Source organism: Oncorhynchus nerka, linkage group LG26 (genome assembly GCF_034236695.1).
Source record: "Oncorhynchus nerka isolate Pitt River linkage group LG26, Oner_Uvic_2.0, whole genome shotgun sequence".
NCBI lineage: Eukaryota > Metazoa > Chordata > Actinopteri > Salmoniformes > Salmonidae > Oncorhynchus > Oncorhynchus nerka.
This window is the reverse complement of record NC_088421.1, coordinates 7254920-7269961: the sequence shown is the minus strand read 5'-3', so window position 1 is coordinate 7269961 and position 15042 is coordinate 7254920. Positions and strand designations below refer to the sequence as shown.

The 15042-nt window shown below is 41.3% G+C and overlaps 1 pseudogene; it reads right to left on the bottom strand.

Moving 5' to 3' along the window:
• The window catches only part of LOC115110150 (retinoic acid receptor alpha-like), a 183852-nt pseudogene extending 170783 nt beyond the window's left edge, over nucleotides 1–13069 (bottom strand).
• Nucleotides 13070–15042: the final 1973 nt, after the last annotated feature.

The following is a 15042-nucleotide window of genomic DNA, read 5'->3' as shown; positions in this document are numbered from 1 at the left end:
GAAAGTACTGACACCCCTTGACATTGTACAAATTGTGATAAAAGCCTCAATTTGCGTGATTGTGGAATTATGTTTTTAGAAATATTTACAAATTCATTCAAAATGAAAAGCTGTAATGTCTTGGGTCAATAAGAATTACACATTACTGAGTACCACTCTTCAAATGTTCAAGCATAGTGGTGGCTGCATCATGTTATAGGTATGCTTGTAATCGTTAAGGACTGGGGAGTTTTTCAGGATAGAAAAGAAACAGAATGGAGTTAAAAACAGGCAAAATCCTAGAGGAAATCCTAGTTCAGTCTGCTTTCCAACAGACACTGGGAGATGAATTGACCTTTCAGCACGACAACGACCTAAAACACAAGGCCAAATCTACACTGGAGTTGCATACCATAAGACAGTGAATGTTCCTGAGTTGCCGAGTTACAGTTTTGACTTAGATCTGCTTGAAAAACTATGGCAAGACATGAAAATGGTTGTCTAGCCATAATCATCAACCAATTTGACAGAGCTTGAAGAATAAATTGGCAGATGTTGCACAATCCAGGTGTGAAAAGCTCTTAGACTTACCCTGAAAGACACAGCTGTAATCACTGCCAAATGTGCTTCTACAAATGTATTGACACAGGGGTGTGAATACTTATGTAAATGAAATATTGAAAATGAAATACAGAAGTAAAAATGAGAAAAAAGATCGAAAAACAAGTTTTCACTTTCATTATAGGATATTGTGTGTAGATGGGTGAGATTTTTTAAATATTTTTTAATCCATTTTGAATTCACACAACAAATTGTCTAGGGGTATGGATACTTATTGTCTCATAGAATCTCCAATGGATGTTTGATCATTCTCACTTCAATTGAATGATAATGCCCGATAAGCAGGTGTTTGGAGGATATATTGTCACGGGTGTCGTTAGGCCCGAGACTATGTCGATGACAGGTGTTGTGCTAAAAATGTCCCCCCTGCCACAGTTCTCTCCCTTTCTAATTTCCTTCATTTTGCGAGTTAAATACTTTCTGTAACACACATCACACATACTTTCTATAGAACAAACTTCGTCAGGATAGGCAACCGAAATGAATCATTCATGTATGTGTGTTATATTAAACAGAGGTGTAAAATGTTGGCAAGCAATAAACATTTCAGAACAACTTTGGCTGAGTTATTATCGTTACACTTTCAAATATACTAGTTGAATAAGACATGGGAGAGATGACGAATTTTGACAAAGAGATTTATTTATAGTCTAATACAAAATCAGTAGCCGATTCAGGTACGGGCGACATGGGCAGCCACCCAGGGCGGCATCTTGCCGGGGGCGGCACGGGGCGCCGGAGGCTGAAGGGGGGGTTCGCCCAGGGAACCATACAAGCTAGAACTGCCACATACACTTGAAACAAATAGCCAAACTGAAAACTGCAGACAAAAATGCTTTCTGCTACTAAGATCAGTGAAATGTAGGCTAAACTGACAACGGAGTGAAGGACAGAAATGTCAACTAGCAAGCAAGTCCCAGCTATGAAGAATGCAAAGGGAGGGGAGCATTCTGGCAGGGGTGAGATTTTCAGCACAACACCGGCAAACCGTGACAATATATCCTCCAAACACCGGCTGTGAGGACATTATCACTTTTCTACGGCGGGTTACCAACATATTCAAATAACGATTAACATATTTTAATTCAAAATGTTTTTTTTTTTTTATGAATTTATTCATACCATTTCATCCGTCCACAGGATATAGTCCCGAAACAAATCTAGGGTTGCTACCCAAGCCGGCTGGTCATTCGTTCTATTGGTTCGGCTGCCAGATACGCAACTCAGTTGTTCAGTCTTTTTGTTCTGTATCTATGGACGCGACCCAGTCGTTCGTTCTAAATGTTCCATTGCCATACTGACTTGGCAACGAGCTAGCTAGCTAGCCAACTACGGCTAATTTACAGTCACGTCAAACAGTGCAGCCAGAATAAAAAAAACAGTAGCTGCATTTGTTTAAGCTGTTTTCTCGTGACAATTATTTGGATACGTCCATAACAATGAGATAATGTGGCGCGATTTCGCCTGGCTTTGAAAATGTGCTCTCTCGTCAGGACACTGTTGTTCAGAGGAGCTAGCCAGCAACACCGCTAACACAATCACTTCAAACGGAAGCTGGAAAGACTGCAAACTAACTGCACTTAATTTCATGTACCTTTTTTCAATTTAAATTTCTTCGTATATGTCCATAAAAATTATGCCAGCTGATTCATGATTTGACTGGCTGAGAAACGCTGCCTGCATCTCTCTCGTCCCGACTCCCAACCCGTTCATTTCAATGGGACAGTTGGAAATTGAATTTTTAATATTGAAACAATGTTGCAAATGTCGTAGAGACCGACAGCAAGGTTTATACAAATCTCTGCTGTTGAAAACTACATTTCAGTCTAAAAGATAAGTGAGACAATGTCTAGATGCTTTTTATAGTGGAAGTCAAGTTTATAACTTCCCCTGGCTGGGCTGATGAGACAGTGGATTGTGCAGTCAGATGGAACAGCGTAAATAGGCATTTCAACGTCGTAGATTTAGCCGGTGGCAACTTGTCGAATAGACACCGGCTGGAATGCGGTTTCAACCAATCAGCGTTCAGGATTAGACCCACCGGTTGTATGATGTGTAAACAGACCTACAGTGTAGGGTTGGGTTCTTTTGTAAAGTCCATTCTACAAATCTAGGTTTGTTAAACCCTAGACACAGAGAGATGTAAAGTTATTTAAAACAGGAAGATACCTACGCCCCAGTGAGTCCAGCTCGTCACCGACAGTCACGCCAATGCTATGGCACAAAGTGTGCCCTGTGTTTAGTGGGCCGCGACCACGGGCATTAGTTCATAACACCCACATATATTTCATGTGGTTCACTTCCTGTTTTCATTTGCAGCAAGCCATCACAATTTACATTCGTTTTCATGCCTCTGTTTTTCTATCTAGACTAGAAGAAAATCAAGTAAGATGCCAACTGCTCACATGTAAGACAATTGATGATGAAGTTGATATTGGCTCATGAGTTGTTTGGCTGGGAAACCGTTGTCCACCTACATCTTATCCCAAAACATGGACACAATGGACTGACAAAAGAAGCTCGAAGACAAAGATGCTGACTGACAAAGATGCTGACTGACAAAGATATTGACAGAAGTAAATAGACAAAAGGGTGAGAGGTGGACAGACAAACTAACAGACAGAGAAACAAAATACATGCACAGAATATTAGCAAAAGGATCAGATGAGAACATTTTAAAAAGTAGTAGAGAGACAAAGAGCTGGTAGAAATGTAGGCAAGACTAATGAATAATGTCTAGATGGATAAACATAAAAAGTCAGTCAGACAGCTAAGCAAAGGATGCATTCCAACAAATGGAAAGGCAGACAACGGCAGACAAAAAGCGATTGGACGAAGGCAGTGGATTTGTTAACCTCACAAAAATTGGACCACATAGATCAGATGACAGATCACTAGCCAAGTTTCCATCCAGTTGGCGACAGATCTTCCAGCGATTATGCAAACATCTGCATAAAGAAAATGTGTATTTTCCCACCAGTGGTGGGTTTCCACCAAACTACCCTGTTGCGGATAAAAATCAGTGCGTGATGACGTAGTGCACACAAAAATGTACTTTTTCGTTTAAGTTTTCATATACCGAATAAAAATCTAAAACTCAATGTTTTCCCATCACATTTTCAACTCTACCGATAGTTTTGTCACAAAAACTGTTGCGTTAAATAGCTAAATAGCAAATGTGCCTACTCAGGTTTTGGCACGTGCGCTCTAGCCAACAGCGCGCAGATAGACTAGTCTATACTGTAGCCTACTTGATGAGATTATTATGAATAAGAGCGATAATATTTGTATTTATCAAAAACGGCAGTCAAGCATCAATCACCATGTCACCAAAATAAGACCCTCAATATTTATTGGAAAGGAACATCAAGATCACTGGGCACTTTCACCAGCCTGTGAAGTTCATCATTTATTTCATCTGTAGCCTAATACACTACATGGTTTACCGAGTCATAGTGGGAGGACCACACACCATATCATCGCGTGACTCCATGTTTACTTCGGTTTGATGGTTATTATATCAACATTTGCGCATAAATGCGTTTCCACCACCTCTTCTCGCATAATTCATTTTACCGGCACAAAAAGTTCCCACCATGTCAAACAAAGACATTTTCTTTGGGCATCTTTAACATTTGACCAAAACTACCTGTGTCCATCACAGCTGTCGTGATTTTTTTTTTTGAATGGTATGACTTTAGTCGCATGAAACGTGGCAGTGCTCCCACACAAACTGAACCCCAATGCCTTGGGCCAACCGACTAGACTCAAAAGAGCCCCTTTCTCTCCAGTTTACATAATTGTGGAACACAAGGCTAGCTCCACAATAGAGCAGTCACGAATGGAAATGGCCAAGTGTCAAGTCTACCTGGAGCCATGGCAAAACATCTAAAAGGCTAGAATCTAGATGAAATGTCAAATCAATGGGGTAACAGCCTGATATTCACCAGGTAGTCAATTAGAAATTACTTGTTAAAAACGGTAAGTTTGTAATAATGAAATACTTATGACACTTTAGTTTCTATTAGGTTAAATGGCACCAGTCAAAAGTTTGGACACACCTACTCATTCAAGGGTTTTTCTTTATTTGTACTATTTTCTACATTGTACAATAATAGTGAAGACATCAAAACTATCAAATAACACATATGGAGTCATGTAGTAACCAAAAAAGTGTTAAACAAATCAAAATATATTTTAGATTCTTCAAAGTAGCCTTGATGACAACTTTGCACACTCGTGGCATTCTCTGAACCAGCTTCACCTGGAATTCTTTTACAACAGTCTAGAATGAGTTCCCACATATGCTGAACACTTGTTGTCTGCTTTTACTTTACTCTGCGGTCCAACTCATCCCAAACCATCTCAATTGGGTTGAGGTCGGGTGATTGTGGAGGCCAGGTCATCTGATGCAGCACACCATCACTCTCCTTCTTGGTCAAACAGCATGGAGGTGTGTTGGCTCATTGTCTTGTTGAAAAACAAATGATAGTCCCACTAAACCCAAACCAGATGGGATGGCGTATCGCTGCAGAAAGCTGTGGTGGCCATGCTGGTTTAGTGTGCCTTGAATTCTAAATAAATCACTGACAGTGTCACCAGCAAAGCACCCCCACACCATCACATCACCATGCTTCACGGTGGGAACCACACATGGGAGATCATCCGTTCACCTACTCTCTGTCTGACAAAGACACGGTAGTTGGAAACAAAAATCTGAAAAGACAGATTTCCACAGGTCTAATGTCCATTGCTCGTGTTTCTTGGCCCAAGCAAGTCTCTTCTTCTTATAAAAGTGTCCTTTGGTGGGGGGTTTCTTTGCAATAATTTGACCATGAAGGCCTGATTCACACAGTCTCCTCTGAACAGGTGATGTTGAGATGTGTCTGTTACTTGAACTCTGTGAAGCATTTCTTTGGGTTGCAATTTCTGAGGCTGGTAACTCTAATGAACTTATCCTCTGCAGAAGAGTTAACTCTGGGTCTTCCTTTCCTTTGGCGGTCCTCATGAGACAGTTTCATCATTGCGCTTGATGGTTTTTGCGACTGCACTTGAAGAAAAAAGTTCTTGAAATTTTCCAGATTGACTGACCTTCATGTCTTAAAGTAATGATGGACTGTCATTTCTCTTTGCTTATTTGAGCTGTTCTTGCCATAATATGGATTATGGTATTTTACCAAATAGGGCTATCTTCTGTATACCACCCCTACCTTGTCACAACACAAGTGATTGGCTCAAACACATTAAGGAAAGAAATTCCACAAATGAACTTTTAACAAGGCAGACCTGTTAATTGAAAAACATTCCAGGTGACTACCTCATGAAGCTTGTTGAGAGAATGCCAAAAGTGTACAAAGCTGTCATCAAGGCAAAGGGTGGCTACTTTGAAGAATCTCAAATATAAACTATATTTAGATTTTTTTCAACACTTTTTCAGTTACTACATGATTCCATGTGTTATATCATAGTTTTAATATCTTCACTATTATTCTACAATGTAGAAAATAGTAAAAAATACATTCAAACCATGGAATGAATAGGTGTGTCCAAACCTTTGACTGGTACTATAGGTTCCTACCATCTCTGGTATCAAATGCCAAAACAGGTCCTTGAGCAAAAGAGTAGCCTAACTTCCTGACGTGTGTAGATGGTCTTGAGCTGTTCGCCTTCGAAAAAAAGCATCCAATCAGCATTGACGTCATGCATAGCATATTGCCTACAGCTTCCTGGGTAAAACTCTCTCAGGGGCGGCAGGCAGAGCCGTGCTATGGATCCTAATTGCTGTCATGGCGGCAGCTCGCAGTGCATCAAATACGACTGAGCTGCAATCTTACGAAGGGAGCTTCTCATCCTTTTTGACATGTTGCACGATCCCCGTTAAATTATGGCATGGGAGATATTGTCTTACGCAAGGGATGTGTAGGCCTAATTCAAGATTACATTTTATATTGTGGTCTACTAGGTATAACGGTTTGATTAATTAGCTGAGTGATTACTTTGATTGGTTTATTGAGCAAGTTAGCGAATGGGGAAAAAAATGATGCATAGCTTGAATCAACGCAACCTTCCTCTGCATGTGTGTGCACATGTATCGGTAGCCTACAGTAAGCCATTGTTGGTGTGTGTGCAACAGCATCTTCTTGTGTGTACATGTGCATTCCCACATGTACTCACAGCGCAGACGGGACCCTGTCATCACCTGGGTCTCATCTCGTCAGTCAGCATCACACATACAGTGGGAGAGGAGCTTCTAGCTGGCGCTCACTGCTGCCAGGGCGGGAACACATTTACAACGGTGCACGTAGCAGCTTGCCTCATGATTATCTCTCAATCAGGCCGGGCATTCACAAAGGGTCACAGAGTAGGAGTGCTGATCTAGGATCAGTTTCCCCCTTCAGATCATCATGAATAAGATCACGTTGACGGAGGGACCTGGGGATGCTCACAGAGTTGGACCAACACGAAACTCAGTAATCTCTTGTTCTGCTAATCCAGGGGTTTCTTTACTCATTGCACGCGGTTTTAAAACTAAAGGTTGTAAGGTAGATAGTATCTTACCTACACTATGTGATGCAAGGTGTACTACTTAATTTGTATGATTCATTTATGATACAATTCACAATTTGAATTAGTTTAGTGGTCTTTCTCAGTCTAGCCAACATGTTTTGAGACGCCTTTTAAATGAGCCTCACATGATTCATGCTCAATGTTTAAGTAGCTTGGATTTGGACAACTGAGCTTATAATATTCAGCACAGCAATGCATTTCGGCTCTCTGTAACAAACAAAACAAAAGCTTGGCCTCATTTATCATTCAGAGATCTACTATATGGAAATCAAGGAAGTAAAACCCATCATAATAACTGATCAAAGCTTCTGTACACACATAGGCCTTAAAGCAACTGGGCAAAACAGGACATAAATATGTATAGACTGGTCAACATACACACGGGAACACCAATGTGTGCACATGGGCACTTGTAGCCTATATTTCCGTCTGAAACACGCGCACGCACACACACACACACCGCCCTGGGCTGCCACATCATCTCTGGAACACTCTCACAGGAGTGTTCCTAAATGGCAGGGATGACATCACGGGGCCATGCCTTGATTCAATTGGTCTTGTGATCTCTGCCTGCAAGACTTTGAGATGGCAGTGGAGTCCTGAGCTAATGTCACAAAACCTATTCTAAATCCATGAGCACTGAAATCCAAATGTCATGCAGGTCTCAGGGAGAAAGATACAAATGGAACCGGCAGGAGATTGTTTTGTAGAAATGCCTCATTCTTCTGACCCAAATCTCCCCCTTAGCTCTAAAAAATAAAAGGTTCCTGGAGGATCCTTCAAGATCATTTAAGGTTAAAAAAAAACACCCATAAGGTTAATTTAAAAACCTATACTCTGCGATCAGTTCATTTTTTAACGTTTGTAGACTGAAGAGGTGCTTTGAGGAACCCTTTTCAAAAGAGGGGTTCGTTTTTGACCCAGCAGTGTGCTTGTGAGTAAAGGGCGCTCGTGTGTATAATTCAAATTGAGAACATTGGTCAAAAGACGCACTGGAAGCGGGAAGCGAGCGGATGGTTGGAGATGCAACAGACATGAGATGACTTGCAACGGACCGACGTGAAAGGTGAGGGACCCTTAGCATTTTTTTATTATCTTAGCTAGTGTATAGCTATCAAAAAAACAATACATCATGTAATGAACTCTGCTTATCTCTCCCTCTCTAACTTTTAAGCATCAGCTGTCAGAGCAGCTTACAGATCACTGTACCTGTACACAGCCCATCTGTAAATAGCACACCCAACTACCTCATCCCCATATTGTTATTTTTTTGTGGCTGCTCTTTTGCACCCCGGTATCTCTACTTGCACATCATAGTCTGCACATTATCACTCCAGTGTTAATGCTAAATTGTCATTATTTTGCCTCTATTGCCTATTTATTGCCTTACCTCCCTAATCTTACAACATTTGCTTGTTATTGTTGTTTTTGTCGCACTGCTTTGCTTTATCTTGGCCAGGTCAGAGTTATAAATGAGAACTTGTTCTCGACTGGCCTACCGGGTTAAATAAAGGTGAAATTATATATATATTTTCAAATGTACTCTTCGTTTTTCATCAGCTAGGAAAGCCATAGGCTGTAGCCTAATGTTAGCTGGTAATTGCTGTAGCTATACTTTTTGGGAGTTACGTTTTAGCTAACTTTAGCTAGTTAGAGTCAATATTGAGAAATGTTAGTCCTAATTTAAACCTATGATGCACTATCCCCATCTCCATTCATCCTCCTCCAGTCTCTGTCTTAACCTGCCCAGTTAAGTTAGTCGAGTTTGGGTGCTGTGAGAAAACTCAGCCTCCACAAAACAGGTCACACACACACAGGGCCCAATCTAGGTTGTTAAACTTGACAAAAAAAATAAAACATTACATTTGATATCAACTACTTATGTTGAATGTGTCAAATTTACAGACATCAAAACTATGAAATAATACATATGGAATCATGTAGTAACCAAAAAAAAAGTGTTAAACAAATCAAAACCTATTTTATATAAGTAGCCACCCTTTTCCTTGATGGCAGCTTTGCACACTCTTGTCATGTTGATTGAAATGCATTCCAGGTGACTACCTCATGAAGCTGGTTGAGAGAATTCCAAGAGCGTGCAAAGCTGTCATCAAGGCAAAGAGTGGCTACTTTGAAGAATCTCAAATATAAAATATATTTAGATTTGTTTAACAATTTTTGGGTTACTACATGATTCCATGTGTGTTATTTCAATGTAGAAAATAGTACAAAATAAAGAAACCCTGGATGTCCACATTTTTGCCTGGTACTGTATGTCTTTCTGGCTGGTGTGTCGGGGTGTCCTGCTTTGATGGAGAAACTCAACCTCAGCAAATAGGTAAGACCCACACAGACACAGATGACCCAATCTAGGTTGTTAAACGTATAACCCAGGATACTGAGTTGTAAACTTGACAAAAAGATTTAAACCCTTGATACACTTTCTCTCTTTCCATCCTCCTCCCTTTAGTGCCTGTCTCAGCCCCTGTCCAGTTAAGTGGTGGAGAGTTCTGGAGCAGTGATATATTTCTCTATGTCAACCTCCACAAACAGGTAAGACACACACACACACACACACACACACACAACCTACATTGGGTCGTGTGTGTGTGTATGTTCAACTTGACAAAAAGAAGAATAAATGAAACAGATCAGGTAGATGGATGCATTTGATATTGAACACTCATGTTGTCTATGTTGAGTTTGTTTCGAATGTATGTCTTTCAGGTTGGAGTATTGGGGCGGCCCGTTCGGTCTTGTGCATTTCAGACCAACGCAAGACCATGTTTAAAGCTCACTACGGATCTACCAACGTTTTAGCCTCTACAAAGTCTCATGATGTATTTGCATTGTGATTATAGTGTTCTGTGATTTTCCTTTGTCTATTCCAATAGTCACTGACTGGTGAATGAATGGATTTACAGTGTGATTGTGTGTTCTGTTCCTCCATACTGTCTTGTCATAATCACTGCAGCTGATAGCACATACTCAATTTATCCTTAATAATCAACGCCATTTGTATTCCAAACAGAATTGTTAGTCTAAAAGTATACATGGGATGTGTGCACAGCGCTCATTCAGAAGTACTCCTCGTTGAGAGACCACACGGGGAAGAAATATGTAAGAATTATGACATTTTCCTACTCACATTAATAACCTTTTTTTAATTTATTTTTTACACCAGATTGCACCTATCCAGACCATAATGTGCTGGCTTGGATATTTTCTTCTCACGTTGTTAATTCCATCACATTTCCAGCAGCATAGCGAGACAATCGCCAGTTACTTAATTGACTAAGTTTGCTCCTATGACCTCGGTCCCAATAATTTACAGTTTTTAATTTACATCATGCAGCTGTTCTAATTCTTGAGGCACCTTTAGGGGTTCCACCGGTGTTGCAATCTGAGGAACCCCTAAAAGTACTTCCAGGAACCGTGTCTTTTTACAGTGTCGAATGAACAAAAAAAAGTGAGCTCTTAAAACACACTCAGTAGTTGAGATACGAACGTAATGTTGCGTAACTTAATTAATTGACTCACAGTGGGGGTATAGAATAATTAGGCTAAATTATATAATATAAAAAAGGTCAAATGTCCCAAGTCCCATAGTCAAAGGAAGATGTTTGGGGGTTGGGGGGTGCTGGACATTTTTTGTCAAAGGGGGGGATGCACTACTGCCAAGTCCTACAGCCTAGTCAACCCATCATGACATACATATTGACAGGCAGATAAAAACCTACCCGACACAAGTAGGTTGTATAAGGCAATCTAACGCTTAAATCATAGTGCACAGAAGCTGAGACGCGATAGTCCAGCGCCCTATTGTGACATAGCTACTCGTCTCCGAGACCACCATCCCACCTCCTCTATTCATTACAATGTGCTGACCGTTGGAGAAATTGCTTGAGCTGCGCTGAGAATTCAAAGGGTATTAAAAGCGAACAGTCCAATATTCTAGAACACTGCTGTGCATATGCATACAAGTTTAGGACTATGATGAACCCTTTATGCTATATTCGTAACCAAGAGGGAAGTGGACATTTACCACATACGACTGCTGCCAACACACTGACACTGACTCAACTCCAGCCACTTTAATAATGGGAATTGATGGGAAATGATGTAAAATATATAACTAGCCACTTCAAACAATTCTACCTTATATAATGTTACATACCCTACATTATTCATCTCATATGCATACGTATATACTGTACTCTATATCATCTACTGCATCCTTATGTAATACATGTATCACTAGCCACTTTAACTATGCCACTTTGTTTACATACTCATCTCATATGTATATACTGTACTCGATACCATCTACTGTATCTTGCCTATGCTGCTCTGTACCATCACTCATTCATATATCTTTATGTACATATTCTTTATCCCCTTACACTGTGTATAAGACAGTAGTTTTGGAATTGTTAGTTAGATTACTTGTTGGTTATTACTGCATTGTCGGAACTAGAAGCACAAGCATTTCGCTACACTCGCATTAACATCTGCTAACCATGTGTATGTGACAAATAACATTTGATTTGATTTGATTTTTAAAAAATCCATTTGAAAAGCATCCAACTGGTAATTACTAGTGGGAAACCCCTCTATCATCCAGAGCTCTCACATGCTCTGACTCACCTACTAAGGCAATTACCTTGATAACAGCATTCTCTGCAGTTAAATGTACCAAAATATTAAAAAGCAATCTATTAATATGGTATTTGAACACTCTAATTCCTTTGCAAGCATAATAGCTGTACTTTTAATTGATAGTTTATGCAGCTTGTTGGCCATTAGCCAATCTGCTCTTATCAATAAGTTCAAAGCACATGAATGAATCCAACTGGTATTTACCACTTCACAATGTAGTAAATTCCCACCTCCCACTTTATGAAAGCAGCAAAACCCACAGACCATTATAATTGTTGGAGGTGTGGGAGTACGCAAATTAGGATTGCGGGTTTGATATGCTGTGGAGGATGTCTAGTAGGTTGGACCAGTGTCACATCATGGCCAACACGGAAATATTACAAATCTGATCAACCTCACACATGTGAGAACTTTGTGAATGGACGCCCAGGCGGTCATTGTTTTGTTTTTTAACTGACATAATTTACCTGACTCCGAGAAAACGCGGACAAACGTGCGTGTGGATGTCACCACAAGCCAGGCGTTGACAGTGACATTTTTTTAGAACTGTTTTGAGTGACATCTAAACATTCAAAACATTTTTTAAAGCTTTAAATCGATAAATTTTGAAAGGAAATTGCACAAAAAAATCCTATAGACAGGTGTTGGCTGAACAAGCGCACTATACAATGATTCCATCTATGGACAACGCTCGTTACATTGTAGCGGCAACCTATATAACTGTCAAGGCTCGCAACAAATGACATTTTGACAGTTCACATAATGGCGGGATGTGGCTTGCTAAAGCTTCGGTTTGATATTTCTGCACAACAGAAAAGGAAAGCACAAAGATTGAAACACCACATTCAGCTCTCTCCTCCAACTAATAGCCTACCAGACAGATTTAAGTGGGTATCATCTGTTCGATTCATGGAGAGGCTTCTCCCGAATCTAGTCTACCTGTCACACGTCCGATACAATCTCATTGTCAGTAGCCGAAATAAAAACCAGTCAATACCTGTTGACTCCTCCTACCGACGTGTTGGTTGGTGGAAGTCCGAACCGAGCCCGAGGATGTTTTGTCCTGAGCTTCTTTTCCGAAGTCGTTTCTCCGTCGTATGACGAGGAGTGGAACGTTACAGCAAGGTCTGCTTTGTCAGACAGTGCGAGTCTGACAAGAGCTCTGCGAGTTTTCGGCAAAGAAACGGGTTTTCACGGTGCCGCGCAAGTTGATGCAAGGCTTTAGAGAGCAGCAGCCATTGCGGTCACGTGCATTTTCGGAAACGCAACACTGGCCAGCCTACAGAAGTACACTCCCTCTTTTCATATCTACCATGTCAATTATGTAATCTACTGCAGGGTTTCGCAAAATCAGTCCTGCCCGCCTCCCTGTGCACATTTTGAGCTTTTGCCCTAGCACTACACAGCTATTCAAAAAAAATCTAAGCTTGATGATGAGTTGGTTAAATGAATCAACTGTCCTGTACATCAAAACTCCAGCCTACTAAAGAAGCCTGCTATTGCTCTTCTAACTATGACTTTGGAAGCGCTATATGAGCAACACAATGAAGTGAACATGCATCAAATATGTATTGTGTTCCTTTCATAGTCAAATGAATGCTTTACATGTTTTGAATATAAATGTGGCATCAGTGTCAGTATCTATCTTGGATTGGTTTAGTTCTTTATTTCTAATGTGGGCATCAAGAATGAATCCTGTCTAATGTCAACTGTCCATGAACCAAATTCTTAAGTGTACACTCTAAGGGCTCTTTCACATATCACTCACTGTATGATCCTGGAGCATTTGGAACCCTAATCTGCGCTATAAAGCATGTGTGAAACGCAAACAAACCATGGCTGAAACCAATCCTGGATCTGCGTGAGTAGCAGGTCCAACATCATGCACAACCACCGTACCAGGTTCTGTGATGAACCAGCACAAGTCGCATGATTTTACCCCCCCCCCCCTTGTAAACAAGCTAGCTCGCTAATGCAATGATAGCTAATGATTTGGTTACTTTGAGGTTGGGTAAATCGGCTTCGATTTGTCAAAGCCTGATTTTGGCATGCCCTCACTAGCAGACCCAAGCATATTGGCCTACAAGTCTGTATCACTGAGGAACACCCCCCACCCCCCCATCCCCATTCCCCCAGATCGAACATGTCTGTAAAATCTCTTCTTCTCAACAAGGATGGAAAACAGGCATATTTTATGGGGCCTGGCTGTCCAAAGCATGTAAATGCTTTGACTGACAAGACTCTAGTGAAGGGATCCGATCCTGATCCTTCTAGGGCTGGGCTTAAACAGCACATGCTCCCAGGTGTTTTTAAATAAAAAAATTATTTAACCTTTATTTAACTACGCCAGTCTGTTAAGAACAAATTCTTATTTACAACGATGGCCTACACCGGCCAAACCCGGACGACGCTGGGCCATATGTGTGCCGCCCTATGGGATGACTCCCAATCACGGCCAGTTGTGATACAGCATGGAATTGAACCATGGTGTCTGTAGTGATGCCTCAAGCACAGAAATGCTGTGCCTTAGAACGCTGTGCCACTTGGGAGCCACCAAATCTCTGACCCCACCCATTTTAAGGGGCCACTCTACAGTATTCCTGCTAGAAGTCTCTCTCTCCTTCTTTCTTTCCCCCAAAATGTAATCTTTCGAAGAGGCTTTCAAAGATGATTCCTCTGACGCTCATCCTGGCTAGTGTCCTCCCCTCTCCTCTCCTGGCCTCGCCTGGTCTCCCTCTCCTCTTTTTATGGCAGACTGTAGTGGGCTACCCTCCAGGGCTATTCCTGGGATGGACGTGAGCGCAACGGGCCCGTCCAGTCCACACTTGTTACTGCCAGACAGGGTGGGCCATAGGCCATAAATGTGCCCCTCCTAAGCCAGGCATCCCTGGCTGGGTGTCCTCTCTCATCTCTCCTCCCCCTTTGCCAAGATGTATGAGGGGAGAGACAGCTGCTTGGAGACTGCCAGGACCTTTTATCCACACAGCACTATGGCCTGGATGGCCGGCGATGTTTCCAGGGAGAGTGTCTTCAGACCTGGGTACAAATACTATTTAAAATGTCAAATGCTTTGAGCCTGGAGTGTCAGGTGGGCGGCGTTTGCACTTTGGGGACTTTTCTGTTGGTTGCATCACACCAGGCAAGCTCAAACAAGCATGATTTTCAAATAGTATTTGAACCCAGTTCTAGTCAATCCAGAGTGTGTGTTTGTGTCTC